Source organism: Clarias gariepinus, chromosome 6 (genome assembly GCF_024256425.1).
Source record: "Clarias gariepinus isolate MV-2021 ecotype Netherlands chromosome 6, CGAR_prim_01v2, whole genome shotgun sequence".
Lineage (NCBI taxonomy): Eukaryota > Metazoa > Chordata > Actinopteri > Siluriformes > Clariidae > Clarias > Clarias gariepinus.
The window spans coordinates 23,749,277-23,768,419 of NC_071105.1; the positions used below are offsets into that span (position 1 = coordinate 23,749,277).

Below are 19,143 nucleotides of genomic sequence, written 5' to 3' on the forward strand. Positions count from 1 at the left end.
ATCAGCCAAACGTCTCTTTCCTTACTTTTGACAACTAGGACAAGAGTAAAAGACTGACCTCCATGACATCATACTTTCCATAAGCTATAACATGACTTATAATGCAATCAATACAGTGACTTTCTAGGCTTATGCTAGTTGGATAATGTAGCGTTTTAACGTTATAATGACAATGAAAAGCTGCCGGCATTCTCCACCATAATACTATGTATAGGTAGAGTTTTAACATAATAATGACCATGAATAGTTTCCGGCATTCTTCATCATTAATACGTAGGGTTTACATAATCAAGACAACGAATGACGGTTGCATTGTCCACCAATAAATATAGACATTTTAATGTGAACACAATGCCAACGCATCCGTCATCATTAATAAGTAATTTTTAGCTCTGGGTCAGAGTTGTATCGAATCTTTAACGATTCGGTTTAATTTGATTAATTGAATCAAAATTTATAACGTACACTATATTGACTACCGGTTCAGCGTTTAGCACAATTCAGTGTATCTTACCAGTTCTGGTTATCACATGGCCAACAGCTATAACACAAAATCTAGTATTAAGCAATTTATGAGCAAGGTAACACGATCTGGGCAAATGTTTAGACTTTAAAATACATGACCAAGACAACAGTACTTTATAAAGAAACGAGAATTTATTTGACTAATCTACGATACATGAAACTACACTACTTGAACGCACGCGCACACACACACACACATACACACAAACAATTTGGCAAGTGAAAATGAATGAAGTTATTCTAGTACTGGTTACTAGATCAACGAAAGTCACAAGAGCAGAGTCTTGGGATCAATCTTACGGTTTAGTTATGAAACGAGCACCAACTTCAGCAAGGTATGCAGCATTGTTTGTTTACTTGCGTTACGTTTCGTTCTCATCCTTTGGTTCACCTCCAACGAAGGGAATTACGGCGTTGCTGATTGGTTGGTGCGCTGTTGTAGAGATGACGTCAGTCAGGAAAGCCCTTCGGTGAGGCGTTGGTTGCCTGGTTACCGATGGCTGCGCTCTGGAACTTCTCCTGAGGTTTCCTTCGTTGCGGGACTTGGAGTTCTGGCACGAAGTCTCGTTGAGAGTTCTTGAAGAGCGGATGACGCCAGCAGCGGCGGCGCAGCGCCCGCAAGGGCGGAAGCCCGAGCTGCTTGGAAGATGTTGTAGGTTGTAGTTGTGATGATAACTTCTCTTCTTCTTTTCCTGTGGACTTCCTGAGGGTTTTTGTCCCTTGGGGGTCAGTCTGTCCCACAGGTGATTCATCCAATCGGATGTGATTGCAGGGCTTAGCCACACCTCACGTGGTTCCTCCTTCCATGCATAAATTAGCCAGGTGTTTCGGCTGTCACGTGTGACCCATCCGGTTGGAGTTTTTAATACTTTATAAAAAGTAATTTTGCATGAGCTCTGTTCATGCTACCAATTACCCATGTTCACCAACATTCTTGAAATAAAGCCAGCTTGAGATTGACACCAAACATTACATATCTTTCCCACTCATTCCTTCCTTTATCTAATAAAAAGGTTTGTAAATGCTGAATACACCTTTAAAGTTATGCAGATTAATCAAACATATACACAGGAATAAAAGGAACTGAGTAAATATATGTAAATACGTTTTGCCCTACTGGCACACTTTAAAGATGTTTAAAATAGTGTCCATGCCGTATGCCTTTGTTCATGGAAAGGCATGTCTTCCAGAGGTCAAGAGACTGTCCAGGTGTGATGAGGCCTCTTCCTCCCCAGCTTGGGGTGGAGCTGTAAAGCTGTCTTCTTTGTTTACCGGATCGCCGATTTACACCCTCAGTTTTGGGGTCTACTTCAAAGCATCTGGCCTTGTGGAGTTTCTTAGTTTTACAGACGTCCCCCTTAAGATAGCAAACCAGATAAGGTTATCAGGATGGTGCCATGCATGCTGGAAGAGGGTGTTCAGGAATGTGATCCATTGAATGTTCTCTCTATGGGAGCCCTGTTATTCGCTACATACCCCCCTTTTTGCTCGGTGAAGTTCCATTCGTGAACATCAGCGGGCACTGGAAGTAGAAAAATAGAGAGAGAGAACAGGCACACACAAGACACAAACAACACCTCCATAACCAACTGAATCATGGTGCATAACCTAGTTACCTCGTATGGTCTGGTTACGAACACTTAAAACGACATGGGGTGCTTTTGGCTAGGCTTTATCCCAAATCGGGTTGTTTCGATTGGCTGACAACGATTTACTTTCACTTTGGGTGGGAAGAGTCAACCTAATTTTTGGGAGCTGTACTCAAGCTTGGTTAAGATAATTCCCTGATCAAAGGAAGAGAAAACGCAGGGGAAAAAAAAAATAGACAAACACAAAGAGAAAGGGCCACAAGGACACAAATAGATTGAGGAAACTAAACTAGTGTCGCATGTGTGGAGCAACTCCTCTCTACCAGAGGTTGGGTCTAGCAGTGCAGACAGAGGAGGGTGATTAGGTGTTTGTTTACAAAAGTGAATAAAATATCTGTATGTACCTTCCTAGAAGGACCAAAGTATGTTACTGTGGTGAAAGGTATACGACAGTTGATCTGTGTCAGTGGTCTGTTCTTCCCCCCCTTTTCAGTTTGGAACAACTCTTTAATCATCCTTCTCATCAGTTCTTAAAAGTCTTGACATTGGTGATGTCTTCAGCTCATTTGTGGCTTGGGCTTGGGCTGGATTAGCTTAGACTTTTGACAAGTTTCTTCGTCGAATCATTGTTCTGAATTGAGGTCAGAAATCTTTGATGAGGGCTTCCCGGAGCAGATGGTAGTCAGTCTTTGGGTGAGCTGCACACTTTAGGTAGCTGCACACTTCAGTAGCTGCACACTTTAGGGCTGGATGTTGTTCGAAGCCAGAGCTTACCTTGGTCAGTGATGTGGAGTCTCTTTTCTAGATGGGGATCACTTTCTCTTACATAAGTTTGGAAATCTTGGCTGCCTGGCAGATGTGGCATAAATTTATCAAGGTGCCTGGCGAGTTGGTCAAGGTCTGCGCCGTGCGATGCTCTGTGGCTGGAGCGAGCAGGTTCCCGGTGTTCTGCCATGAGGTAGGGTTCTTTGAAGGGGGCTGGGGGATGCGTCGCCCCGCCCGTCGCTTCTTCCACTACGTATCGGTCCAAGAACAGGGGACCTGGTCCTGCTCAACAGGGGTAAGCTGCGTGCACGTAGTTACCTTGACGGATGGTCACACCATTCACAGGCGGGCTTGAGTTCCTCAGTGACGCTGTAGGACTCTTCTTTGCTATGGTCCAGCTGTCGCATGAGGTAGCTGATCTCATTCCTTGCTTGTCCAGGTGAGTTTTGAGGGCTTTAATTCTGCCATTTTTCCCCCTGGGGTCAGACGTGGCCTTTCCTAGTAGTTCTCCTGCATACTGCAGCCTGTCGGGGAGATCAGCGTAGTTTGCCTTGCTTTGCTCACTTTCACGTGTAGTAGTTGCCAGAATTTCTTGCAGCACAGTGATTTCCACTTTGTCCTGCTCTACCTCGTCACCCCCTTTCCGTCGCTCCTGAGCTTCCAGGTTCAGTTGCTTGATGCGTTGTTGCACACGCCAGCTCCTGCTGTAGATAGGCGGCGTGCCTGTTGCTCAGCTTGAGGGCGACGATGAGTGTGTGAACTAAGGAGCCGGTGATGTTGGACAGTTCATTGGGACTGTAGCACTGACTCGGGTCTTGTCTCATACGGCTCGTTAAGTTGTCGTCTAGCTGGTCTGGCGTCTGGTACTTCAGTGTTTCGGCAGCCTTAGGTAGGAAGCTGTCAGTTGCAACACTTGGCCATGTCTTCAGATCTTTTCAGCGACTGACAGGTCTGTGGTGCGAGACATGTTTTGCTGGGGTTCTAGAACCACGACTGACACAGATGTGAGAGAAAGAAACAAAACAGAAAAACAAGAGAGAAAAAAAAAAAAACAACAGACACAGCAAACAGATGTGTAAGTGTGGGCTACTGCCGAGTGTGGTTCTCTGTAACTGTGGTCCTCTGATGGGCATGTTACTAACTGGGAGTTTCTGTGGGAAGAGCTAGTGAACACACAGTTAGCATGGCTAGAGAACCGATGCAAAAAAGAACAACAACACAGAGCAAGGGATAGAGTAGTCATGGTAATTTTCTACTTTCCTATAAGAGGAGGTTTCTTTTTTGTGTAAGGAAAGGTTAGAGCTAATGTTAAGCTGAGGAAAAACAAACAGAAACCGCATTTCTGTGGCAGAATAAGTTTAATACCAAATTTTGTTTTTCCCTCCCCCTTTTGTTTTTATTAAGTTTGATTTGGAAGGGTGCTCCTAAGTAAAGGGGTTTCAAGATAGGGATTTCTCAGTATGTGATTGTTATTTAAGATTTTCTTTAGGCGAAAGAAACAATAACAATGACAGTATTGGTTAACTCAGCATTAGGGTTGACAACCATACACAGATTGAAACACTTTTAAACGCGTCTTCAAAATTTTATGGACGGTTTCCTAGTTGACCTGCTTTAACCTTGGCTAGGTAGGATCCCAGCACGAAAAGGGAAGGTACAGTGAGAGTCGGGCGCATTTGAACCTAAGAATTCATGCTTCAACAATATGTAACAATTCTACCGTTCTCTGCTTTTGTGGCTCTTAAATTTGAATTTTAAATGATAAATTATAGCTAATTATTGAGCCTTAATTAGCACTAAAATTGGTAGGAGCAATTTGTTATTAACTCCATTGATCGTCTATCATTAAATTAGAGACAGGACTTCTAATTTATTACTTAATTTAAAAGAAATTCAAAATAATAATGATAGTCGATGATCAATTTTAAAAAATGTTTATCATCAAAATCATATAAGTAGTTACAGTGTATGATGAACATCGAATCTGTAATAATTTATGAAATTGAATTTAAGTTTTAGATTAAAACAATTAGACAATGAGCAACATTTCAGGATGTCATCAAAATCAATGAAAGTAATTTTGCTTAATCCATTACGTATAGGTAAAGTAATAAAGAGGGGGTCAGAAGAGAAAAAGGAAAAAGACCCACTGGTGTGAGTTAAAGTTTGGTGTAAAGAGGTTAGGCCACTAACAACTTTCGAACAGTGCATTCACAACTAAAAGATGCTATGTGCTAACCGCTAGCCTTAAATGCTACTAGCACAGATGCTACATGCACACAGGCTACAATGTAAACGCGCTAGGTTTGCTATCTGACCTAGCTCATGCTAGACTTTGTTTACAACTGGTATTAAATAGCGCGAGCGGACTGCGCTTGCACACTTAAAGGTTATCCCGGAAGAGGTTGTTTAGAGTTTCCGGGTCACAGTCGTCGCTATGGTTACGTCGCTATGGTTACGTACACTTAAACGAGCGTGCTAGTTCAACAGTTATGGGTGGTCAGTGACAATGGCAGCGCATTTAACAATGAACAACCCGAACAACACTAGTTAGCTCCTTATAGCTGGACGACGTCAACTCCACTCGTTAAAGTAGGGCACACAAATTAGTTGGTACTACATTTAAGACAACAATGTTGCTGAGATCTCGGCGGATCTCAGCCCTTTGTCAGACAAACATACCGACATTAAACACAAAAACAAACGTGGCTTTTAACCGCACATTTTACTAGAGTAAATTTGCAAGTGGAACATCGCACAGGCAGATTCACTATTGAGACAAATTAGCTGCACAAAGGTGTGTGTGGCAGGGTTTCTTCGCTGCATACACACTAAGAATTACAAACAGGGTTTCTTCGCTGTTTGTTACACACTAATTTGACTTCAGGGTTTGTGCAAATTAGCTGCACAAAGATGCGTGGCAGGGTTTCTTCGCTGCCTACACACTTACAATTAAAAACAGGGTTTCTTCGCTGTTTTTATGATAATATAAGGCCTTTAAAAGATGATAAGAGGAACATCGCTCAAATCAATCTTTATCGCGGTGAAGGAAGATTTCTTCGTTCCAACAGGCGATTTTAATAATATTAAAATGTAAAGAGATTTCTTCGTCTTTACAGTACAAGTTTAATATTATAAGCTGCAGTTTACTTGAACATATAGCTAAGCTTGAAAATGGAACAAGCATCTCGCGCTCGCTATGAAGGCCTTTAAAAGATGATAGGAGGAACATCGCTCCAATCAATCTTTATCGCGGTGAAGGAAGATTTCTTCGTTCCAACAGGCGATTTTGATAATATTAAAATGTAAAGAGATTTCTTCGTCTTTACAGTACAAGTTTAATATTATAAGCTGCAGTTTACTTTAACATATAGCTAAGCTTGAAAATGGAACAAGCATCTCGCGCTCGCTATGAAGGCCTTTAAAAGATGATAGGAGGAACATCGCTCCAATCAATCTTTATCGCGGTGAAGGAAGATTTCTTCGTTCCAACAGGCGATCTTTATAGTATTAAAATGTAAAGAGATTTCTTCGTCTTTACAAGTTTACTTTAACCATTAACATGACTAAATGTCGGACAAATAGCGGCTGTTAAAGTACAATACTAAAGGTGGTTTTGAACCATCCAATCACGAAAGTAAGTTCGTGTTGCATTTCATTCATTCACACAGTTGTGTGCCGCGAGGCAAGTACGTATATAGTATCGCAAAAATCTGTTTCTCCGCCTCTAATCTATTTCTGGACAATAGAAGAGATACAGTAAATGGTCTTGGTTTTATGGATTTTTAAGCCAAACAATGCCCGCTTTCATTCTCCACCATAATATATGTAGCGTTTTAACGTTATAATGACAATGAAAAGCTGCCGGCATTCTCCACCATAATACTATGTATAGGTAGAGTTTTAACATAATAATGACCATGAATAGTTTCCGGCATTCTTCATCATTAATACGTAGGGTTTACATAATCAAGACAACGAATGACGGTTGCATTGTCCACCAATAAATATAGACATTTTAATGTGAACACAATGCCAACGCATCCGTCATCATTAATAAGTAATTTTTAGCTCTGGGTCAGAGTTGTATCGAATCTTTAACGATTCGGTTTAATTTGATTAATTGAATCAAAATTTATAACGTACACTATATTGACTACCGGTTCAGCGTTTAGCACAATTTAGTGTATCTTACCAGTTCTGGTTATCACATGGCCAACAGCTATAACACAAAATCTAGTATTAAGCAATTTATGAGCAAGGTAACACGATCTGGGCAAATGTTTAGACTTTAAAATACATGACCAAGACAACAGTACTTTATAAAGAAACGAGAATTTATTTGACTAATCTACGATACATGAAACTACACTACTTGAACGCACGCGCACACACACACACACATACACACAAACAATTTGGCAAGTGAAAATGAATGAAGTTATTCTAGTACTGGTTACTAGATCAACGAAAGTCACAAGAGCAGAGTCTTGGGATCAATCTTACGGTTTAGTTATGAAACGAGCACCAACTTCAGCAAGGTATGCAGCATTGTTTGTTTACTTGCGTTACGTTTCGTTCTCATCCTTTGGTTCACCTCCAACGAAGGGAATTACGGCGTTGCTGATTGGTTGGTGCGCTGTTGTAGAGATGACGTCAGTCAGGAAAGCCCTTCGGTGAGGCGTTGGTTGCCTGGTTACCGATGGCTGCGCTCTGGAACTTCTCCTGAGGTTTCCTTCGTTGCGGGACTTGGAGTTCTGGCACGAAGTCTCGTTGAGAGTTCTTGAAGAGCGGATGACGCCAGCAGCGGCGGCGCAGCGCCCGCAAGGGCGGAAGCCCGAGCTGCTTGGAAGATGTTGTAGGTTGTAGTTGTGATGATAACTTCTCTTCTTCTTTTCCTGTGGACTTCCTGAGGGTTTTTGTCCCTTGGGGGTCAGTCCGTCCCACAGGTGATTCATCCAATCGGATGTGATTGCAGGGCTTAGCCACACCTCACGTGGTTCCTCCTTCCATGCATAAATTAGCCAGGTGTTTCGGCTGTCACGTGTGACCCATCCGGTTGGAGTTTTTAATACTTTATAAAAAGTAATTTTGCATGAGCTCTGTTCATGCTACCAATTACCCATGTTCACCAACATTCTTGAAATAAAGCCAGCTTGAGATTGACACCAAACATTACATATCTTTCCCACTCATTCCTTCCTTTATCTAATAAAAAGGTTTGTAAATGCTGATTACACCTTTAAAGTTATGCAGATTAATCAAACATATACACAGGAATAAAAGGAACTGAGTAAATATATGTAAATACGTTTTGCCCTACTGGCACACTTTAAAGATGTTTAAAATAGTGTCCATGCCGTATGCCTTTGTTCATGGAAAGGCATGTCTTCCAGAGGTCAAGAGACTGTCCAGGTGTGATGAGGCCTCTTCCTCCCCAGCTTGGGGTGGAGCTGTAAAGCTGTCTTCTTTGTTTACCGGATCGCCGATTTACACCCTCAGTTTTGGGGTCTACTTCAAAGCATCTGGCCTTGTGGAGTTTCTTAGTTTTACAGACGTCCCCCTTAAGATAGCAAACCAGATAAGGTTATCAGGATGGTGCCATGCATGCTGGAAGAGGGTGTTCAGGAATGTGATCCATTGAATGTTCTCTCTATGGGAGCCCTGTTATTCGCTACATAATGTACACAATTAAAATGAAACATGCATAACACAGTACAATTTTAAAGTAGACCTAATTTTTAACAGTCTTCTTGTAATACAGTATACTCTTCAACCCAGATACTTTGCGCATCGTAGAGGGTCGCCTTTTGGGGAGAGGCCAGGCCAGTGCTTTCACCCAAGGCATGGTTCATCATTAATCATCTTCTTCGTCCTCGTCCGAGGTGCCGGAATCCTCTTCTGATTCTTGGGAATCACCATCAGAGCTGTAAATGTCTTTATCATTGGTTAGGGGTATTTTTCCATCTTGCCATTTTAATACCTCCATTTGTTGGACTGTAGCTTTTATGACCAAAGATTTTAATATAGGAAGTACACAACAGAACAATAATCCTCCTACTAATATAGCAAATCCCAAGAACATACCGAATTTAGCAAACCATGCTCCCCAAGCTCCCAGTTTTAGGTCTAACCAGTCCCATATTTTATTATCCCTTCCAGCATTTTCAGTTACTTCACGTCCCAGATTTTTCAGTTGATTCATGGCTTTGGTAAACGGTCCATCAGGTGCTGTATTATTAGGTATATATGTACAACATTGATCACCGAACAGGACGCACACACCTCCTTTTTCAGCTAATAACCAATTTAATGCTTGTCTATTTTGCCAGGTCATTGTACTGGTAGCTACTAATTGCTCTCCTAATGCAGCCAAAGCATCTTCAGTATAATTAATAAATCGCTGTTGGTTATAATAAAGATAATTTATCCATTCAGCATTTTTATTAGGAGTTATCCATATAAAAATAGACTCAAATCCAGATTTTACTTCATCTCTGGCTTTGAATTCATTAGGTATACCTCTGGGTTGTCCTACTGAATCTATGTACACATTGGGATCAGCCTGATAAGCTCTTTTTACTCGATGATTGGCTTCTAAGTCACTCTTTATAGGTTGTTCTATATCCCAATTCGTTATTGATATTTCTTGAATCATTTGTACTCTAGCACAGATTCCTTTCCAATCTCTTGGTAATGTTGCCCTTAACAGTGTTCCCCCACAGAGCCAGAAAAAATCAGCTACAGGTACTGATTGGTCATCGTAACGGAACTTAAGTGGAAATATTAATGTTTGGTTCTTACATCTATGCGTTATACTTATATTTGCATGCACTGTTGCTGTTGCATGAAGTACAGTCTTCTTAAGGACGTCAGATCGGCTAAAAGAGTCCGTGTCTAGGTGCCACATTATCATGCAATTACCCTGAAATTCTCCCATGCTGTAATTTCCTCTTGTTTTGTTGAAGCATTCATACTCAAGTGTATAATCTATTTCATACTCCGAAGGTAACTCTATCTTTTTAATCTCTAGTCTTACATCTAATTGCTGACACCATTCTCCCCATTCGGGTGTATGGTATCTATTGAAGTAATCTGGACTACTTAATATTGCTAAACATTCTGCTGGACATAGGGGTCTTCTGAAGGCATGCAGATGACAGAAGTGCTGGGCAAATCCTGCACAATGTCTAAAGTCATATTGGTTGGGTACTACTATAACTTTCCTTAATGGTGATGGGGTGCAAAATAAACAACTAGTTATTTTATTTTCCTTGGCTGTGTAGGCAGCCCACTTATACCACTCATTACCGTGTGCTATGTTCAAGAGTTTCTCCTTTATTTTCCTGCCAACAGTTTTGGTACTAGGAACCGTTGGATCATCTGTCAATTGCTGTAAAGTCAATTCTTGGGAAGTCTGGCTGGAGTTGAGTAGTGGTGAGGTGACTACTGGGTGATTTAATATCTGGAACATAAAGACCATTAGGTATGCTATCCCCTTTATTTTCCCCATGATTTTGCTTTATTTCCACCCCACCTTTCACACAGATTTCAAGACCTTGTACGTTGTCACTGTCAGATGGTGGGTCCTCTTCTTCTGCACCTTTTTCCTTACTTACTTTAGGGACTCTTGTGCAATGGTTTAAATGATACCAGGTGGTTTTGCCTTCCACTTGGACTGCTGTGGGAGTGGCAGCTACAACTGTGTATGGTCCCTCCCTCCTGGGTTCGTGCCACTTTCTCCTGATCTCCTGGAGTGATGGGACACGGAGCGTCTTTTTCTTCCTTCGTCTCCTTGCTTTTTTCCTGCACATAGATTGCTTTATGTATGGCAGTTAGTTTCCTCATATATGATCTGAGTTCCAATTGTAATTGTTCTAGCGGTGGACCTTTATAGGGTCCTCTACAGAATGGTACAGGCATGGGTCGACCCGTAAGCATTTCATGCGGGGTTAAGTGTGTATTCCTGTTAATCTGCATGCGATAGCTCATTAGTGCAAGAGGTAAAGCATCAACCCAGTTGAGTTTTGTACTAGCACAAATTTTGTTAAGTTTAGCTTTGAGAGTGCCGTTTATTCTTTCTACCATACCCTGGGACTGCGGATGATAGACACATCCAAATCTTTGTTTTATTCTTAACTGTTGTGATACTTGCTTTACAGTTTTCTGAATAAACGCTGATCCATTATCTGAACTGATTTCTGACGGTATTCCAAACCTAGGTATCACTTCCCTTGTAAGGAATTTGATAACTGTTTCGGCCCCTTCATTTGCGGAAGGCATTGCTTCTACCCATCTACTAAATCTATCAATTATTACGAGCATGTATCTTTTGCCTCGAGCATATTTTATCATGTCCACATAATCCATGACCAAGTGCTTAAAAGGTCCTTCTGGTACCGGTATATGGCCAATAGGTGTCGCTGTTCCTTTTCTGACGTTATGCTTAGCACATATCTCACAGGAAGCTAGGAACTCGTCAACCATAGCATGCAGATATGGAGACCAATACCCTTGTTGCTTGATCTTTCTCACTACCTTTCCTCTAGCACAATGATCAAATCCATGGGCATCTGAAATCAGAATGTTCAACAGTGCTGTGGATGCTATGATCAGACCTTCATGTGAACGCCAAATACCCTGTGCATCCTTCTGGGCTCCCCTCTGGAGCCACATTGAGTGCTCGTATGGACCTGCTTGCTGTTGAATCCGAATAATATCTTCCAACTGGGGCTGTGGTTCTATAAGGACTATTGGCACCTGTACTGCCAGTTGACACTTTGATGCTCGCTTTGCTTCTAAGTCTGCTATGTTATTACCTTTAGTGACATAGTCATTTCCCTTTTTATGGGCTTGACATTTAATTACAGCCAATCGTTTTGGTAGCATCATAGCAGACATTAGTTTACTTATCTGTTCAGCATGCTGGATGGGAGTCCCATCACTCCTTTTAAATCCTCTTTGCTTCCACACTGCTCCAAACAGATGACATACACCATGCGAATAGGCTGAATCTGTAAATATATTTGCCACTAGCCCTTTGGCTAGCTGGCAAGCCGCGGTGAGAGCTTTTAGCTCAGCCAATTGAGCAGAACAGGGTTGTGAACAGTGTTGAGATAAGATCAGTTTAAAGTCTTCTCCATCCTTCCTTATTACTGCATAGCCTGTGTGACTTCCTATGTGATCTCTAAAACTAGACCCATCCACAAAGTAAGTGACTTCCGCTTCAGCTATCGGTTTAGACTCAAGATCAGGCCGTAACCTAGTAAATGCTAATGAATTTGCCACACAATCATGAGACACTCCTTCATAGTCTAAAGGAATTAATTCAGCTGGGTTAACTGTGTCACATCTTTTTATAGTAATATATATGTAAGCAATGAAGAATATGCTAGAAAGCGAGCTTGAGTAAGAACAAATTTCCCTTTTTCTATTAGTTCTACAACTTTATGATGGGTATAAATGGTTACTGGATAACCCATAGTCAATCTAGATGCTTTGTTATATGCATAATGTACTGCTGCAAGTCCCTGCTGATGGCATGGTGGGTAGCCTTGCGCTACATTATCTAGCTTTGTGCTGTAGTAAGCTAGGGGCTGCTTTCTCCTTCCACTGCAGCTTTCCTGCAGCAACACAGCTGAGGCATATCCATCAGCTCGGTTAGCCACATACAAATAGAACGGTTTGGTATAATCAGGTATACCTAAAGTAGGTGCTGTCTGCATTTCTTTTTTGATGGATTCAAATGCTAACCGTGCATCTGTGTTCCACTTTAATGGAGCACTTAGATTTTGCATGCCTTCTTCTCTCATTATCTCCCTCAGTGGAGCTGTTTTTACCGCATATTCCTCAATCCAGTCAGCACTGAAGCCTGTTAAGCCTAGGAAGGTCATCAACTGTTTAACTGTTTGTGGCAATGGTGCTTTACTTATTCCTTCTAATTGAGTAGGCGCTATGGCTATTGTACCATGTGAAATTAGCCGCCCTAAATATTCAACTTGAGGTTTACAATATTGCAGTTTAGTTTTAGACACTTTATGACCCCCTCGCGCTAACTTACTAAGTACTTTAATGGAGTCTCTATGACAGGTTTCTAATGATGACGAGCATATTAAACAATCATCCATAAACTGGAGAAGGTTACCTTCTATCATTAAATCTGCTAAATCAGCTTTCAAAACCTGATTAAATATATGGGGAGCGTGGCGGTAACCTTGAGGCATTCTTAGGTACGTATATTGTTTACCAGCATATGTAAATGCAAACAAATATCTACTCTCTTCCGCCACTGGAATACTGAAGAAGGCTGAACAAAGATCAATTACAGTAAAATATTTGGCTTCGGGTGGGACATTGGTTAGCAATGTGTGTGGATTTGGAACATCTGCTGGATAATCCTCTGTTATACTATTAATTGCACGCAAGTCATGCACAAGACGCCATTTATTTGTACCTGGCTTAATTACCGGGAAAATTGGAGTATTACAACAACTGATTGTTTCTTCTAGTACAGATGCTTTTACAAGGCCTTCAATAGTGGTTTTTATGCCTGCCTCTGCCTCAGGTCGTAAAGGATATTGCCTTATTCTGGGCAATTTTACATTTGGTTTCAGTTGTACTTGAATCGGGCTGGCAGATTTAATTAGGCCTACATCTGTATCATGACGAGACCATAAATCAGGTGGGACCTGACTCTCCATTTCCCTAAACAATTTATCTTCGACCGTCTCAACTACCTCGGATGCTAATGCCATTTGGGTTTGTGACGTGTGGCTAACTACAACTTCCTGAGGAGTACCAATTAAGCTATTACCACACAAGATCTTGATATAATTTTTATCCTCAGAATGAAAAATTAACGGATTTGTTGTTGATTCCCACTGGACTTCCTTTGCTTTCTTCATCATTGGGCCTAAATCCTTTGAGCTGCTATTTTGACTTACATACAATGTCACATGAGGAACAGAATTAGTTACATTGAACCACCTCTTTACAAAATCAGACACATCTACACTGACAGCAGCTCCTTGCCGACCTATGATGATGTGCTGTGTAATTAGTTCAACCTTGTGTTCTTTCGTTTCTTTCAGCCATGTTTGTTCTATGTCAGTATTCTTAGTTGGGTCATACATCATTGTACAGTGGAAAGCCGCAGTGGGTACTTGTGCTTCTGGAATCTGTGCTTTAATAAATTTTCCCCACTTATTAATTATTTGATTTACGTCCCTCTCTAGCTGTCCTATCCAATATACATTTGCTTGTGGCTCAGTCATTACCATTTGATTTTGAATACCTTTCATGTCAACATACACACCTTTTGGGGAACACCATATTTGAAGTCCTAATTTACATAATGCATCTCTACCTAATAAATTCACTGGCGTCTGACTTGAAACTAATACAGGTATGGTCACACTTTTATTGCAAGTTTGCAGACGGACTGGAGCGGTCATAGGGATTAACTGCTTTTGTCCCGAGAATCCTACTGTCTTGGCAAATTTTCCAGACAAGGGGAGATGTGAGGCATGACTTAAATTTAAGCATGTATAAACTGCTCCTGTATCAATTAACATGGGTGTATTTTTCCCGTCTACCTCAATGTGTAACATGGGTTCTTGTTCAGCATTAGTTGTTAAGATTGGTAACTGATTCTCCCCTATAGGACTCTCTGGGCACCCCTAATACCCCTGTTTTGGACCTCCCCATGGGTTTACTGGGCCTGAAACTTGATCTCGAGGAGGCTGTAGCCACTCTCCTCCCATCGCACCCTGCGTGGGCACTGGCCATGGATGCGTTTGGCAGCTTGATCGATTATGTCCAGCCTGTCCACATCCCCAACAGACTCCTCGGGGAAAGTTAGACTGATTATTTCTTTGTCCTTTCTGTTGTTGATTGGTTCTCCACTCCCTCTGCCCTGGTTTCTGAGTGAACACATTAATGACAGGTGCAGGTATCTGGTGTGGGTTTTGGGAAAATGCAGCTGGTGTTGTCATCGTGGTGACTGTAGCTGGCTGGATCCTCGGTGAAGGATTTGGCCCTCTTACAGACATCTGCCCTGCTTCTTCTGCTGCCAGGGTAGCTTGGACTTTTCTCTTATTTTTCTTTGTTAGTTCTTCCAGCTGTAATTGAGTTAGCTTTCTTTGCAGTTCTTTTTCTTGAGCTTTCAACTTTTGTTCACTTCTCCTATACTGTTCAACAGCATGTGAGACATGATCACAGAATTCTTTGTGTGATTTGGAGGTTAAGCCGACCACGTCTTCCAGTTTACTTTTCACCGGTTGAGGCATGGCATTTACTATAGTTTGTCTGAACAGTGTAGACAACAGTGCATCTCCTTCAGGATCACTTTCAGTTTCTTGCTTCCACCTCTTTAACTGCTTTTGAATGTAAAGTGTTGGATTCTCTGTTTCTTCCAACTGATCACCTTTCAATGCTTTTGGGTCGACTCTAGTTGGATATTCTGCACGCAAGGCTTGCCACACAGAAGGACGATAAGCATCAAAGACAGTTCCATCCATATGATATGTATCCACAGCCTCACTTAAGTCTGAGGAATGAAGGACTTCTTCCATTTTTTCTCCTCCTAAAATCTTTGCCAACAAAGCTTTTATATCTCCTACAGACAGAAGCCTGCCTGAGGTCTCTTCTTCTAGGACCTTGATCCATTTTCCTGCACCCTCGTGGATGTTAGGGAGGCGGTTGACAAGCCCCTCGAGATCTTGAGTTGCCCATGGTACATATTGTCCTCGTGCACCTTTAATTAAAATTGGGAATTGTGGAGCTAGGTTTCTAAGTCTACCAGTGTCCCTTCCCTGTCTCCAACTTCCTATATTTAATGACAAGTTCTCCTCACCGTCATCCCCTCCACTGTACAAAGGTCTATCCCCAGTTCCTAATGTTGTATTTATCTTACTTCTTGCTTGTGATGGTGTTTTAGTATTCCTGTCTAACCTCTCTCCACATCCCTGCACATCTTCCGATTCCTCTATTTTATCCCCCTTCCCATATAACTTCTTTACTCTCTGTAGGTCTGCTCTTACTTCCTTATAACAATCTAACGGTGTGCTGCCTTCTCTATCCATTCTCCTATCCTGCCTCTTTCTTGACTTTACACTTGCCTCTTTGCAGTCTTCTTCTAAATCTACATGCCCTTCCATCTGCATTTCACCAGTAACTTCCACCATGCCCTTGAGCATAGGGAATTGTCCTTCTGTCTGCACATATGGGGGAGGCGTAACTAACGCTTCCTCTCGGTTATTCCGTGCTTCACTGTCTAACCTTTTTGACTTTTTCCTCATCTGCTTTTTCTTCCGTACCTGTTCCTCTCCTTCTTTCTTAAACAAAGCTAAGACCTCTCTCTCCTGCTGTCTTTTCAACTCTCTCTGGACACGCTTTTTCTCTTTTGCTGCCGTCTTGTAATTTTTTACTAGAATCTCCATTTCATGACACAACGCTAGATCAAATGACCCCTCCCTTGGCCATTTTGTAATCAAATCTTTAGTTCTCTTTTGCCATTTATTCGAGATCTTAGTTATGAGATCTCCACTCAAGGGATATTTCAACACTAATGCATCCACCGGAGAGGCTGCCATTATGCTTTATAGCCTTTTTTCACCACAACTTAGATATATTGTTTTGTCTTATGTTATACACTTATTTTCGTGACCAAATTTACTTACAACATACAATATGGTATAATCACAGAACAATCCACCTTCCAGACCAAGACTTAGCAATGATAACCACTCTTTATCAGACACCTTGACCCCTTCTATCACAAGGTGGTATGGGTGGACTTAATGAAGGAAACAGAACGTGATCATCCAGGAGCTAAGGAACCCGAGCTAAACCAACCAGAAGCTGAACCAAATAAGGAGCTGAATCCACACAAGAACCTAAATATAACCTAAGACCATAACTTAACTTGAGCAACCTATATTCAGAAACAAGTAGAAAATAACACTAGAACAACTAAAACATAAAGCATAACATTTTTAAGCAGTTCAAGTAACTTAATTGAATAGCATGGAAACAGTGGAAATGGCATGAAACAGACAGACACAGAGCAAATTCAACAACCAATTTTAACCAACCAGCATTTAAACACAACAGATGCACAGCAACCAGAACAAAAGCTAATTATAATTGACTGGTTAAATACCTAATTTGGGAGAATGCTCCCCCAACCGAGGTGCATTTTAGGAAATGAAGTTCAAACTGAACACAACAGGAACATCAACCTAAAAATGGAGTCGAATAGTGCCCTCTGGTACTTAGCCGTGACAACTCCACACTATTTCTTATTCCCTATTTACACATCCATACTTTGTCCCTTTTTCCTGGAAAATAGGGCTCATTCATTCATGCTTGTCCCTTTTATCTTCTAATAAGGGCTCATTTATTTCTTCTATTTCTTTATTCTTTATTATTTTGTTATTTTATTACTTTTTATTTTATTTTTAATAAGGCCTTCATACACACAGGTGTCTCCGGTCTGGCAGCAGCTATCCCCCCTCTGCTCAGGGGTCAAGCCCTGTTCACTGGACACGGAGCTTATAATATCACTAAACCAAACACTCTCTCTCTCTCTCTCTCTCTCTCTCTTTCTCTCTCTCTCACAGGCACACAAAGAGCTCCCTTGCACTCAGACAGCTTTAGACAGACACAACATCAATTAGACACAACCAATTGCAATTGCTTTTTAACTTTATGGCACACAGCGGTGCTCCCCATACTTAGATATTAATATAAATTCATATACTTTCGTATATTGCTCATAAAAAAGAAATTTATATAAAACTTCACCACCAGCCTCATACAATAATTTTTCGGTGGCTACACATTATCGACATACAGCTGTACATTCCTCATAAAACGTTATTTATAAATATTTAGCTGCTGTGTACCCTTACACAAGCAGTATAACTAATTAAGCGCAATTACTTATTAACTGCTTCTTTCCCATTGCCATCCAATCTAGGCCCTCTTGACAATGGGTACAGATTAATACCGAGCCACTCTCTCTCTTTAACACAAATAAATGCTCAAATGCGCTCTCTCATACTTGTCTTGCCATGCTGCCATCTAATCAAAGCCCTCTTGACAACATAACAGACCAATGCATGCTTAATTTATCAAATTACTATCAGTATAACAGTTAGTACTGTAAGCTGATGCATGCATTCTTTCCTGAAAACAAAGCCCATCCAAAACTACTTAATTTGGAGAGGCATTCATCAGGCGTCCTTACCACCACGGGTTATCCCAGCAAACAACACAAACTAAGTATATAAGCAAAAGTTGCTTACCTTTTTTAGGTGGCCACCAGTTTGTGCTGCCTGCCAAGGATGCCCACGGTGATCAGCCACACCTTTGCCCCTTTTCCACCCTGCTCGCAGCGCCAATATGTCGTGGAAATTAATTGAAGACTCAGGCTTTGGTTTTCAGAAGATAACGACCTTTATTTATCATGCAATAACGGCCGGGGGAGACTGCAGTGTCACACCGATCTTTGAGTGCTCTTCCCTTTAAATACTCCATACAATGCAGCTGATTCTGTATACAGTGATGTTTTACAACAGGTGGGTTTCTTTAAATTCCCCCGTTCTATGTATACCTCACCTTCCTGGGCAAGCACATTCCAGGAGGCCTTATATGGTTAGTTTTTGCACGTACAATTCCCCATCCTATGTATAGCTTGGATTCCTAGGCAAGCACTTCTCAAATTGACTACAGAAAATGACCATTATATTCTGATGGGTACCTAAAAGTGAGTAAATTCACATAAACTTAAATAGAAATTACTACCATAGACGCGGGACTCGGGGAAGTCAAGGGTAGGCGGCGTGTGTTTAATGGTGAACAACAGCTGGTGCAACAGCGCGAGCGTTGTTCCTCTCACACGCTCCTGCACACCAAATCTGAAACTACTGTCCATCATGTGTCGTCCTTTTTACCTTCCTCGGGAGTTTACATCGGTCATAATCAGCGCCGTTTATATTCCACCACAAGCGGACACGGACACTGCCTTATGCGAGCTGCATGAGGCACTCACACAACAACAAACACAACACCAGCGCCAAACTTTTATCAGCACATCACCTGCCCCACCAGGGGCGAAAGGACACTGGACCACTACTACACAACGGTCAAGGACGGCTACAAGGCACAATCTTGTCCACCGTTTGGTAAATCCGACCACTCCGCCATCTTCCTCATGCCAAAATACAAACAAAGGCTGAAACAGGAAGTTCCGGTTCAGAGG

General features: G+C 41.6%; 1 pseudogene; it reads right to left on the minus strand.

The window, feature by feature from the left end:
* Positions 1-3,193: 3,193 nt before the first annotated feature.
* On the minus strand, positions 3,194-4,012 carry LOC128526427 (uncharacterized; annotated as a pseudogene).
* Positions 4,013-19,143: the final 15,131 nt, after the last annotated feature.